This window comes from Hyperolius riggenbachi, chromosome 3 (genome assembly GCF_040937935.1).
Source record: "Hyperolius riggenbachi isolate aHypRig1 chromosome 3, aHypRig1.pri, whole genome shotgun sequence".
Classification (NCBI taxonomy): domain Eukaryota; kingdom Metazoa; phylum Chordata; class Amphibia; order Anura; family Hyperoliidae; genus Hyperolius; species Hyperolius riggenbachi.
The window spans coordinates 85921855-85936237 of record NC_090648.1 but is presented as its reverse complement, the minus strand read 5'-3'; the positions used below and the strand labels follow the sequence as shown (position 1 = coordinate 85936237).

Genomic DNA, 14383 nt, shown 5'->3' with positions numbered 1-14383 from the left:
CCACCCAAAGAAAGCCTAATTGGTGGTAAAAAAAAACAAGATATAGATCATTTTGTTGTGATAAGTAGTTATTAAGTTATAGATGAATGAAAGGGAGGAGCGCTGAAATGTGAAAACTGCTCTGGTCCATAAGGGGAAAAACCACTTAGTGGTGAACTGTTTAACCTAAAGTAACTATTGACAGTAATAGCCTATTTAACCACTTCAGTCTTCAGTCGTTTTTTCACCTTATGCATCCGAGCAATTTTCACCTCCCATTAATTCGCCAATAACTTTATCACTACTTATCACAATTAATTGATCTATATCTTGATTTTTCCGACCACCAATTAGGCTTTCTTTGGGTAGTACATTTTGCTAAGAATTATTTTTTTCTAAATGTATTTTAATGGGAATATTAAGAAAAAAATTGAAAAAAAAACATTATTTCGCCATTATAGCTTTAAAATAATACATGTTACCATAATTAAAACCCACGTATTTTAGTTGCCCATTTGTCCCAGTTATTACACCATTTAAATGATGTCCCTATCACAATGTACGGCGCCAATATTTTATTTGGAAATAAAGGTGCAATTTTTTCAGTATTGCGTCCATCACTATTTACAAGTTTATAATTTGAAAGATAATAGTAATATACCCTCTTGACATGCTTTTTTTTAAAAAAAAAGTTCAGACCCTTAGGTAACTATTTATGGTTTTTTTTATTGTAATTCTTTTTTCTTATAATTACAGATTTTATTTTGGTATTTTTATAGTATGGGAGGTAAACAGTTAATTTTAAATGTAATTGATTGTGCGTATTTAAAAAAAATGTATGTAGATGTAGTTTTACTATTTGGCCACAAGATGACATTTTTTTCCCCGTCCTGTAAGCGAGCAATCACGCTTACAGGAAGTGAAGGGAAGACGTGAAACTTTTTTTTCTTTAGAAAGATCGTGGCTTCTCATAGAAGCCGTCGGTCTTTCTAACGGGGATTTAGATCATTGAATGGGAACAGCGTTCCCATTTACTGATCTCCAGGCTAACTGGCAGCGGCAGGGGAGCGTGCAGGGTGCATGCGATCGGACACGGGAACGCGCTGCATCAGCCTTTTGGATGTAGCAGATAGGTCCAAAAGGCTTAAATAGTTAATTAATACGATAGAATCTTGTTATAGTAAACTCTGATATAGAAAACCCCTGGATATACCGTCTTTCCCCGAAAATAAGACAGTGTCTTATATTAATTTAAGCATGCTCAAAATTCAAGCTAGGGCTTATTTTCAGGGTAGGTCTTATTTTCAGGGAAAGAGGGTAGTAAACTCAGTCCTCAGGATCCCAGCAAACGCATCTATATAAATATACAATGAATGACAAATTCTGATATAGTAAACTTCTGATAAAGTAAACTACTTTTGCTGGTCCCTTGGAGTTTACTATAAAATGATTCTACTGTACTGAAAAAGCAAGACAATAGTGAACTCTGAATCCCAAAAAAGAGAACAGAGAATATCTCCTCAATTGTAGGTAAAGGCAAAAAACACTACAGGCTAGACCTGAAGACTACACCGATATATTGACACCCCACCTGTAATTAAGGCCCAAGGGCTCTTCGGTACCCATCTTGAATATCCACTGTTCCTCATGTTCTAAAAGTTTTTTCTACTAATCCCCACCTCTGATGTTTAGATAAACTCCAGCCCTTGAAAAGAGAAATACATGGAGATTAGAGTTGGGCCGAACGGTTCGCCTGCGAACGGTTCCATGCGAACTTCAGTGGTTCGCGTTCGCGTCCCGCAGGCGAACCTTTGCGGAAGTTCGGTTCGCCCCATAATGCACATGGAGGGTCAACTTTGACCCTCTACATCACAGTCAGCAGGCCCAGTGTAGCCAATTAGGCTACACTAGCCCCTGGAGCCCCACCCCCCCCCCTTATATAAGGCAGGCAGCGGCGGCCATTACGGTCACTCGTGTGCTGCCTGCGTTAGTGAGAGTAGGGCGAGCTGCTGCAGACTGTCTCTCAGGGAAAGATTAGTTAGGCTTAACTTGTTCCTGTCTGGCTGCATACCTGTTCTGTGAACCCACCACTGCATACCTGTGCTGTGAACCCACCACTGCATACCTGTGCTGTGAACCCACCACTGCATACCTGTGCTGTGAACCCACCACTGCATACCTGTGCTGTGAACCCACCACTGCATACCTGTTCAGTGAACCTGCCACTGCATACCTGTTCTGTTCAGTGGACCCGCCACTGTATACCTGTTCATTGAACCCACCACTGCAGGCGCGGAGCTAGGGGGGGTCGGGGTAGGACAAGTGCCCCGGGGCGCCTGGTCCCCGAGGGCGCCCTCAGCCTGGCTGAGCTGCGGGGTTTTTTTTTTTTTGCGGCGGAGGGGAGGGGAGCAGCGCAGAGAAGAGGGAGAGCTGTGCGGACGGTGGGGAAGGGGGGCCATATCCCCCCTCCTTCCCTCACCTTAGGTGCTCTCTCTCTCCCTCGCTGTCCCCTCCAATGTCCGGGTGGCTGGCCTGGCAGCGGCAGCGGCGGGCGGAACTCACCTCCGTCTCGCTCCAGCGCCGGCCGGAAGTTCGAGTGCGCAGCCGCTGCTCTGGTCTGGACCAGACCAGAGTAGTGGCAGATCCATCCGGCGCTGCGACGAGACGGAGGTAAGTTCCGCCCGCCGCTGCCAGCCTGAGCCACCCGGACATTGGAGGGGACAGCGAGGAAGGGAGAGCAGCTCTTCTCTGCACTGCTCCCCTCCTGCTGGGGAGGGGGACACCTGACCTGGCTACCTACTCTGGGCACATATACCCCTGGCTACATATACTGGACATATATCCCTGGCTACCTACTCTGGGCACATATACCCCTGGCTACCTACTCTGGGCACATATACCCCTGCCTACATATACTGGGCATATACCCCTGGCTACCTACTCTGGGCATATACCCCTGGCTACCTACTCTGGGCACATATACCCCTGGCTACCTACTCTGGGCACATATACCCCTGGCTACCTACTCTGGGCACATATACCCCTGGCTACCTACTCTGGGCACATATACCCCTGCCTACATATACTGGGCATATACCCCTAGCTACCTACTCTGGGCACATATACCCCTGGCTACCTACTCTGGGCACATATACCCCTGGCTACCTACTCTGGGCACATATACCCCTGCCTACATATACTGGGCACATATACCCCTAACTACATATACTGGGTACATATACCCCTGGCTACATATACTGGGCATTTATACCCCTGGCTACATATACTGGGCACATATACCTCTGGCTACATATACTGGGGACACATACCCCTGCCTACATATACTGGGCACATATACCCCTGGCTACCTGTTCTGTGGACATCTCTACCCCTGGCTACCTGTTCTGGGGACATCTATACTGCTGGCCACCTATTCTGGGGACACCTATAGACCTGGGGCTACCTATTTTTGGGCAAGCATTGCTGTCAGATTGAGTGTATTTTGGGGAACTGCTGCCAGGTGAGAGGTGTCTACCATATTAAGGGGACATTCTGCCTATTTATGTGAAATGCTGTCTATTTATGTGCCTCATGACTGCTGAATTTGTCTTGTTGGGGGCCTCATGGTTACTGAATTTGTCTTGTTGGGGGCCTCATGATTTGTTGGGGGCCTCAAGATCGCTGAATTTGTCTTGTTAGGGGCCTCATGATTGCTGAATTTGTCTTGTTAGGGGCCTCATGATTGCTGAATTTGTCTTGTTGGGGGCCTCAGGATTGCTAAATTTGTCTTGTTGGGGGCCTCATGTTTGCTCATGATTGCGGAATTTGTCTTGATGGGGGTGGGGGGCTCATGATTGCTGAATTTGTCTTGGAACATGCTGGAAGGTACATACTGAGGGAGGGTGGGTGAGCGTGAGCCTGCTAACCTCCATGTACATTTGAAGGGGCGTGACCAAATGTGGAGTACCCATAACCACGCCCACATTTGGTCACGACCCTTCACCTTAGGGGGCGCATTAATAGTCTTTGTCCCCGGGCGCTGAAAACCCTAGCTACGCCTCTGCACCACTGCATACCTGTGCTGTGAACCCACCACTGCATACCTGTTCTGTGAACCCACCACTGCATACCTGTGCTGTGAACCCACCACTGCATACCTGTTCAGTGAACCTGCCACTGCATACCTGTTCTGTTCAGTGGACCCGCCACTGTATACCTGTTCATTGAACCCACCACTGCATACCTGTGCTGTGAACCCACCACTGCATACCTGTTCTGTGAACCCACCACTGCATACCTGTTGTGTTCAGTGAACCTGCCACTGCATACCTGTTCTGTGAACCCGCCACCGTATACATGTTCTGTTTAGTGAACCCGCCACTGTATACCTGTTCTGTTCAGTGGACCCGCCACTGCATACCTGTTCTGTTCAGTGGACCCGCCACTGTATACCTGTTCAGTGAACCCGCCACTGCATACCTGTTGTGTTCAGTGAACCTGCCACTGCATACCTGTTCTGTGAACCCGCCACTGTATACCTGTTCTGTTTAGTGAACCCGCCACTGCATACCTGTTCTGTTCAGTGGACCCGCCACTGTATACCTGTTCAGTAAACCCGCCACTGCATACCTGTTCTGTTCAGTGGACCCGCCACTGTATACCTGTTCAGTGAACCCGCCACTGCATACCTGTTGTGTTCAGTGAACCTGCCACTGCATACCTGTTCTGTGAACCCGCCACTGCATACCTGTTCTGTTTAGTGAACCCGCCACTGCATACCTGTTCTGTTCAGTGGACCCGCCACTGTATACCTGTTCAGTGAACCCGCCACTGCATACCTGTTCTGTTCAGTGGACCCGCCACTGTATACCTGTTCAGTGAACCCCCCACTGCATACCTGTTGTGTTCAGTGAACCTGCCACTGCATACCTGTTCTGTGAACCCACCACTGTATACCTGTTCTGTTTAGTGAACCCGCCACTGTATACCTGTTCTGTTTAGTGAACCCGCCACTGCATACCTGTTCTGTTCAGTGGACCCGCCACTGTATACCTGTTCAGTGAACCCGCCACTGCATACCTGTTGTGTTCAGTGAACCTGCCACTGCATACCTGTTCTGTGAACCCGCCACTGTATACCTGTTCTGTTTAGTGAACCCGCCACTGTATACCTGTTCTGTTTAGTGAACCCGCCACTGCATACCTGTTCTGTTCAGTGGACCCGCCACTGTATACCTGTTCAGTGAACCCGCCACTGCATACCTGTTCTGTTCAGTGGACCCGCCACTGTATACCTGTTCAGTGAACCCGCCACTGCATACCTGTTGTGTTCAGTGAACCTGCCACTGCATACCTGTTCTGTGAACCCGCCACTGTATACCTGTTCTGTTTAGTGAACCCGCCACTGTATACCTGTTCTGTTTAGTGAACCCGCCACTGTATACCTGTTCAGTGAACCCGCCACTGCATACCTGTTGTGTTCAGTGAACCTGCCACTGCATACCTGTTGTGTTCAGTGAACCTGCCACTGCATACCTGTTCTGTGAACCTGCCACTGTATACCTGTTCTGTTTAGTGAACCCGCCACTGCATACCTGTTCTGTTCAGTGAACCCGCCACTGTATACCTGTTCAGTGAACCCGCCACTGCATACCTGTTCTGTTCAGTGGACCCGCCACTGTATACCTGTTCAGTGAACCCGCCACTGCATACCTGTTGTGTTCAGTGAACCTGCCACTGCATACCTGTTCTGTGAACCCGCCACTGTATACCTGTTCTGTTTAGTGAACCTGCCACTGTATACCTGTTCTGTTTAGTGAACCCGCCACTGTATACCTGTTCAGTGAACCCGCCACTGCATACCTGTTGTGTTCAGTGAACCTGCCACTGCATACCTGTTGTGTTCAGTGAACCTGCCACTGCATACCTGTTCTGTGAACCCGCCACTGTATACCTGTTCTGTTTAGTGAACCCGCCACTGTATACCTGTTCTGTTTAGTGAACCCGCCACTGCATACCTGTTCTGTTCAGTGAACCCGCCACTGTATACCTGTTCAGTGAACCCGCCACTGCATACCTGTTGTGTTCAGTGAACCTGCCACTGCATACCTGTTGTGTTCAGTGAACCTGCCACTGCATACCTGTTCTGTGAACCCGCCACTGTATACCTGTTCTGTTTAGTGAACCCGCCACTGCATACCTGTTCTGTTTAGTGAACCCGCCACTGCATACCTGTTCTGTTCAGTGGACCTGCCACTGTATACCTGTTCAGTGAACCCGCCACTGCATACCTGTTCTGTTCAGTGGACCCGCCACTGTATACCTGTCCAGTGAACCCCCCACTGCATACCTGTTGTGTTCAGTGAACCTGCCACTGCATACCTGTTCTGTGAACCCACCACTGTATACCTGTTCTGTTTAGTGAACCCGCCACTGTATACCTGTTCTGTTTAGTGAACCCGCCACTGCATACCTGTTCTGTTCAGTGGACCCGCCACTGTATACCTGTTCAGTGAACCCGCCACTGCATACCTGTTGTGTTCAGTGAACCTGCCACTGCATACCTGTTCTGTGAACCCGCCACTGTATACCTGTTCTGTTTAGTGAACCCGCCACTGTATACCTGTTCTGTTTAGTGAACCCGCCACTGCATACCTGTTCTGTTCAGTGGACCCGCCACTGTATACCTGTTCAGTGAACCCGCCACTGCATACCTGTTCTGTTCAGTGGACCCGCCACTGTATACCTGTTCAGTGAACCCGCCACTGCATACCTGTTGTGTTCAGTGAACCTGCCACTGCATACCTGTTGTGTTCAGTGAACCTGCCACTGCATACCTGTTCTGTGAACCCGCCACTGTATACCTGTTCTGTTCAGTGAACCCACCGCATCAGTGCGCATACCTGTGCAGTTAAGTGAACCCACCTACCTACGTGAGTGCACGCAGTGTGATATACCACTCCGTGCATACCCGATATGGACAAAACAGGTAGAGGAAGAGGTAGTGCCAGAGCCAGAGCCAGAGGAAGGCCACCCGGCAGGTCTGCGCGAGGTCGTGTAAATGTAATTTCGTGTGGACCTGGCCCACAGTACAGTGCTCGGAAGAAGGCACGTCCCATCACCTCCCAAGATTGTCAGGACGTGGTTGAGTATTTAGCGACACAGAACACCTCATCTCGCTCAGCCACCAGCGCTACTACTAGCACCACTTCCGCTGCATTTGACACTTCGCAAGAATTATTTAGTGTTGAAATCACTGATGCACAGCCATTGTTGTTACAGCCAGATGAATTTTCACCAGCTCATATATTTGAGTTACCCGGCAACGCTATGGATGTAACGTGTAAGGAGGATGAAGGACCTACTGATGGTGCATGTTTGGATTTGTCTGAGGCAAGCGAAGCTGGGCAGGATGATTACGATGATGAGGATGATAGGGATCCTCTGTATGTTCCCAATAGAGGAGATGAAGAGGGGGACAGTTCAGAGGGGGAGTCAGAGAGTAGTAGGAGGAGAGAAGTTGCTGAAAGAAGCTGGGGCAGCTCTTCGTCAGAAACAGCTGGTGGCAGAGTCCGGCACCATGTATCGCCACCTATGTACAGCCAGCCAACTTGCCCTTCAGCATCAGCTGCTGAGGTCCCCATAGTGCCCACATCCCAGGGTGGCTCAGCGGTGTGGAAATTTTTTAATGTGTGTGCCTCAGATCGGACCAAAGCCATCTGTTCGCTCTGCCAACAAAAATTGAGCCGTGGAAAGGCCAACACTCACGTAGGGACAAGTGCCTTACGAAGGCACCTGGAGAAAAGGCACAAACAGCAATGGGATGGCCACCTGAGCAAAAGCAGCAGCAGCACACAAAAGCAAAGCCACCCTCCTTCTCCTCTTCCTCCTCCATCAGGTGCATTATCTGCTTCTGCCGCTTTCTCCCTTCCACCTTCACAGGCACCCTCCTCCACTCCGCCTCTGCCCTTGAGCGGTTCCTGCTCCTCTGCCCACAGCAGCAGTCAGGTGTCCGTGAAGGAAATGTTTAAGCGGAAGAAGCCAATTTCGGCCAGTCACCCCCTTGCCCGGCGTCTGACAGCTGGCGTGGCGGAACTGTTAGCTCGGCAGCTGTTACCATACCAGCTGGTGGACTCTGAGGCCTTCCGTAAATTTGTGGCCATCGGAACACCGCAGTGGAAGATGCCAGGCCGCACTTATTTTTCGAGAAAGGCCATACCCCAACTACACCGTGAAGTTGAGAGGCAAGTGGTGTCATCTCTTGCGAAGAGCGTTGGGTCAAGGGTACACCTGACCACGGATGCCTGGTCTGCCAAGCACGGGCAGGGCCGCTACATTACCTACACAGCCCATTGGGTGAACCTGGTGGTGAACGATGGCAAGCAGGGCGCAGCGGACCAAATTGTGACACCTCCATGGCTTGCAGGCAGGCCTCCTGCCACCTCCTCTCCTCCTGCTACATGCTCTTCGCTGTCCTCCTCCTCCTTGGCTGAGTGGCAGTTCTCCTCTCCAGCTACACAGCCCCAGCTCCGCAGGGCCTATGCTGCATGCCAGGTAAGACGGTGTCACGCCATCTTAGACATGTCTTGTCTCAAAGCGGAGAGTCACACTGGAGCAGCTCTCCTGGCTGCTCTTAAGAAACAGGTGGATGAGTGGCTGACCCCGCACCACCTGGAGATAGGCAACGTGGTGTGCGACAACGGCAGCAATCTGCTTGCCGCTTTGCATATGGGGAAGCTGACACACATACCCTGCATGGCACATGTCATGAATCTAGTGGTTCAAAGATTTGTGGCAAAGTACCCTGGCTTAGCGAATGTCCTGAAGCAGGCCAGGAAGTTCTGTGGGCATTTGAGGCGGTCTTACACAGCCATGGCACGCTTTGCGGAAATTCAGCGCAAAAACAACATGCCGGTGAGACGCCTCATTTGCAATAGCCTGACTCGCTGGAACTCGACCCTGCTCATGTTCTCCCGCCTGCTAGAACAGAAGAAAGCCGTGACCCACTACCTCTGCAACTACAGTAGAATGAAACAGTCTGGGAAGATGGGGATGTTCTGGCCCGACAACTGGACACTGATGGAAAATGCATGCAGGCTCATGCGGCCGTTTGAGGAGGTGACCAACCTGGTGAGCCGCAGTGAGGGCACCATCAGCGACTTAATTCCCTACGCTTACTTCTTGGAGCGTGCTGTGCGTAGAGTGGCGGATGAAGCTGTGAATGAGCGTGACCAGGAACCGTTACGGCAGGAACAGGCATGGGACCAATTTTCATCAGACCCAGCTGTTTCCTCAACACCTGCGGCAGCACAGAGGGGGGAGGAGGAGGAAGAAGAGAAGTCGTGTGCAGAAGACGAGTCAGACTCAGAGGATGATGAGCAAGGTGTTTCTTTGGGGGAGGAGGAGGAGGAGGAGGGGACAGCGGCAGGAGAACAACCTCAGCAGGCATCGCAAGGGGCTTGTGCTGCTCAACCTTCCCGTGGTATTGTTCGCGGCTGGGGGGAGGAGGTTGACTTACCTGATGTCACTGAGGAAGAGCAAGAGGAGATGGAGGGTACTGGATCCGACTTTGTGCAGATGTCGTCTTTTATGCTGTCCTGCCTGTTGAGGGACCCCCGTATAAAAAACCTCAAGGGGAATGACCTGTACTGGGTGGCCACACTACTAGACCCTCAGTACAGGCACAAAGTGGCGGACCTGTTACCAACTCACCGGAAGGTGGAAAGGATGCAGCACATGCAGAACCAGCTGTCAACTATGCTTTACAATGCCTTTAAGGGTGATGTGACGGCACAACGCCAGCAAGGTACCACTGCCACTAATCCTCCTCCCGTGTCCACGCAGTCAAAGACAGGACGCTCCAGCGATCTCATGGTGATGTCGGACATGCGGACGTTCTTTAGTCCAACGCCTCGCCGTAGCCCTTCCGGATCCACCCTCCACCAACGCCTGGAACGGCAGGTAGCCGACTACCTGGCCTTAAGTGTGGATGTAGACACTGCTGTGAACAGCGATGAGGAACCCTTGAACTACTGGGTGCGCAGGCTTGACCTGTGGCCAGAGCTGTCCCAATTTGCCATCCAACTTCTCTCCTGCCCTGCCGCAAGCGTCCTGTCAGAAAGGACCTTCAGCGCAGCTGGAGGCATTGTCACAGAGAAGAGAAGTCGCCTAAGTCACAAAAGTGTTAAGTACCTCACCTTTATCAAAATGAATGAGGCATGGATCCCGGAGGGCAGCTGCCCGCCCCAAGACTAAGTCAGTCCCCGCACACACAGCATCTTTGCCTGCACGCCGTGTGACTGGCTGCCTGGCCTGCCCCAAGAAGACTAAGTCGCTCCCAGTCCCTCCACACAGCATGTCTGCCTGCAGGCCGCTTGACTACCTTCTCCGCCACCACCAACAGGGTCCGGGACTCCAGGCGGATTGCTGAATTTTTTAGGCCGCTGCTAGCAGCGGCCGCTGTAATAATTTTTCTGGTGCGTGTACATGACTGCCTAATTTTTCTGGCTGCACTGCGGGCAGCTGCAACAACAAAAGAAAAGGCATGTACATGCGCCCATTCCCCTTCGTGATCATTACCTTGCCGTGGTGAAGGGGCTTGCGTATCACAATGAAGCAATGACCGGCGCCTAGATGAGTGTCTCGGGGGGCACACCCACGATAATAAGGTCGTTGCCTCATTGTGGTCAGACCAAATTTGATCAGCTGGACAGTCACTGTTCTGTCATTCAGCTACATCAGCCAGGCGACCATATGGGCTGTAAAGCCACCAAAACCTGCACTCTCGCCATGGTGCGCACCAGTTCAGCACGGCCGTCACTACACAAACAGCTGTTTGCGGTGCGTTACACGGTGAGTTTGGTGTGTCAGTGTGAAGCAGTACCTTAATTACACTACCTGATTGATGTATACACATGCAAGATGTTTGAAAGCACTTTAGGCCTGTCATTTAGCATTCAATGTGATTTCTGCCCTTAAAACGCTGCTTTGCGTCAAATCCAGATTTTTCCCCGGGACTTTTGGCATGTATCCCACTCCGCCATGCCCCCCTCCAGGTGTTAGACCCCTTGAAACATCTTTTCCATCACTTTTGTGGCCAGCATAATTATTTTTTTTTTCAAAGTTCGCATCCCCATTGAAGTCTATTGCGGTTCGCGAACTTTAACGCGAACCGAACCTTCCGCGGAAGTTCGCGAACCAGGTTCGCGAACCTAAAATCGGAGGTTCGGCCCAACTCTAATGGAGATATGATAGATGTCATATCTTGTAAACAACAATCCGTATGCTTGTACAGGGATATACACTTGCAACAAAAGTGTCCTATTGGACAATCCCTATAGTACAAAATTAAAAAGTTATAACTTTATTAATTTATCGTTAAACGAGAGCCATCTGGTTCTCAACAATTTGTAGAAGTACGGTGGGGGGGTAACCAATGAGTTTTGGTTCCTGTGTCACTCAAAGGTACAGAGGGGATACAAACAGGGAGGTCATGGTCGATCCCCCACCTTTCCTAGCTATATAAGTCCAGGATGGGGTGTCGCTATTCCCCAATCCCCAGTGATCCACTGGTGCTGGTGTTAACACCAGAAAATAGAGGAGGTCAAATGTAGTACTTTCAGTAGGACAGGCTCTCTCCCAAATGGGACTATCTTCCCTGATAACCCAGCAAGCAGGCCCGGATTTACAGCAAAGGAGCCTATAGGCACAGATGTCCTGGCACCTTAGACTTCGCCCTCCATGAACCTACAAACACACACCAAACCGCACCACAAGTGTACTGGCTGTCCCAGCTGTCACTTCCAGGCGCGGAGCTAGGGGGGGCCGGGGTAGGTCAAGTGCCCCCGGGCGCCGGGTCCCTAAGGGCGCCCAGCTGAGCTGATTTTTTTTTTCTCTGCGGAGGGGAGCAGCGCAGAGAAGAGAAGAGGGAGAGCTATGCGGACGGTGGAGAAGGTGGCCATCTCCCCCCCTTCTCTCACCTTAGGGCTCTCCCTCCCTCCCTCCCTCGCTGTCCCCTCCCTCGCTGTCCCCTCCGTTATTGTCCGGGTGTCTGGCGCAGTGGGCGGGACTTACCTCCGTCTCGCTCCAGCGCCGGCCGGAAGTTCAGGTCCCGCAGCCGCTGCTCTGGTCTGGACTAGACCAGAGTAGCGGCAGATTCATCCGCGCTGCGACGAGACGGAGGTAAGTTCCGCCCGCCGCCGCCAGCACCCGGACATTAATGGAGGGGACAGCGAGGGAGGGAGAGCAGCTCTCCCTCTTCTCTGCGCTGCTCCCCTCCTGCTGGGGAGCCAGGGAGGGGGACACCTGGCTACCTACTCTGGGCATATATACCCCTGGCTACATATACTGGGCATATATACCCCTGGCTACATATACTGGGCATATATACCCCCTGGCTACATATACTGGGCACATATACCCCTGGCTACATATACTGGGCATATATACCCCCTGGCTACATATACTGGGCATATATACCCCCTGGCTACATGGACTGGGCATATATACCCCCTAGCTACATATACTGGGCATATATACCCCTGGCTACATATACTGGGCATATATACCCCCTGGCTACATATACTGGGCATATATACCCCTGGCTACATATACTGGGCATATATACCCCCTGGCTACATGGACTGGGCATATATACCCCCTGGCTTCATATACTGCGCATATATACCCCTGGCTACATATACTGGGCATATATACCCCCTGGCTACATGGACTGGGCATATATACCCCCTGGCTACATATACTGGGCATATATACCCCTGGCTACATATACTGGGCATATATACCCCTGGCTACATATACTGGGCATATATACCCCTGGCTACATATACTGGGCATATATACCACTGCCTACATATACTGGGCATATATACCCCCTGACTACATATACTGGGCATATATACCCCTGGCTGCATATACTGGGCATATATACCCCTGGCTACATATTCTGGGCATATATACCCCTGGCTACATATACTGGGCATATATACCCCTGGCTACATATACTGGGCATATATACCCCTGGCTACGTATACTGGGCACATATACGCCTGACTATATATACTGGGCACATATTATTCTCCTGGCTACATATACTGGGCATATATACCCCTGGCTACATATACTGGGCACATATACCTCTGGCTACATATACTGGGCACACATACCCCTGCCTACATATACTGGGCACATATACCCCTGGCTACCTGTTCTGTGGACATCTCTACCCCTGGCTACCTGTTCTGGGGACATCTATACCGCTGGCCACCTATTCTGGGGACATCTATACTGCTGGCCACCTATTCTGGGGACAACTATAGACCTGGGGCTACCTATTTTTGGGGAACCATGTCAGATTGAGTGTATTTTGGAGAATTGCTGCCAGGTGAGAGGTGTCTACCATATTAAGGGGGCATTCTACCTATTTATGTGAAATGCTGTCTATTTATGTGACTCATGACTGCTGAATTTGTCTTGTTGGGGGCCTCATGGTTACTGAATTTGTCTTGTTGGGGGCCTCATGATTTGTTGGGGGCCTCAAGATTGCTGAATTTGTCTTGTTGGGGGCCTCATGATTGCTGAATTTGTCTTGTTGGGGGCCTCATGATTGCTAAATTTGTCTTGATGGGGCGGGCTCATGATTGCTGAATTTGTCTTGGAACATGCTGGAAGGTACATACTGAGGGAGGGTGGGTGAGCGTGAGCCTGCTAACCTCCATATACATTGGGCTCCACCCATAACCACGCCCACATTTATTATGTGACCATGCCCCTGTTTGGCGCGGGGGCGCATTAATAGTCTTTGTCCCCTGGCGCTGAAAACCCTAGCTACGCCTCTGGTTACTTCTCCCTTACTTCCTTTGCCTATCTACAGGTGCCCCTTAGCTACAGCTGCCCCTTAGTATTAGGTAGCCAGAGGTAACCTCGGAATTAAGTTGCCTACGACTGAAAGGAGATCTCATCAGTGAAATGACGAGAGCTGGGTGAGTAACCTCTCATTTACACTCTCACCTGGACTCTGCATAGGGATGGAGGGAGAGAGGCGCTCAGGGAGTGGAGTGAGCCGCCTTTCCATCATCAGGCGCCTGTAGGCAAGTCCCTACAGTGCCTTATGGTAAATCCGGCCCTGCCAGCAAGGGTGACCACCCCCCTCAACTGGAAGAGTTCATACAACAAATAATGTGCTCATATGTTCATATACAGTGACACTAACCACCCACTCGACATGTGTCACCGAAAGGCTTCATCAGGAGTGCAACAGATACAGTGCAGTGATAACACAGATATATACAGTATACACAATTCGCAACATGTTCCCCCGCCATCAGCGAAAAAGCCCAAGTTAGAGCTCTTTTTTTATTTTTTTGCTGGGAAGGGGAGGAGGGGGG

General features: G+C 50.7%; 1 protein-coding gene across 3 annotated transcripts in view; it reads left to right on the top strand.

Annotated features, from left to right (window-relative positions):
• Nucleotides 1-14383, top strand: part of ADGRE5 (adhesion G protein-coupled receptor E5) — a 239572-nt gene that overhangs the window by 173316 nt on the left and 51873 nt on the right. The gene's annotated exons all lie outside the window — the stretch shown is intronic.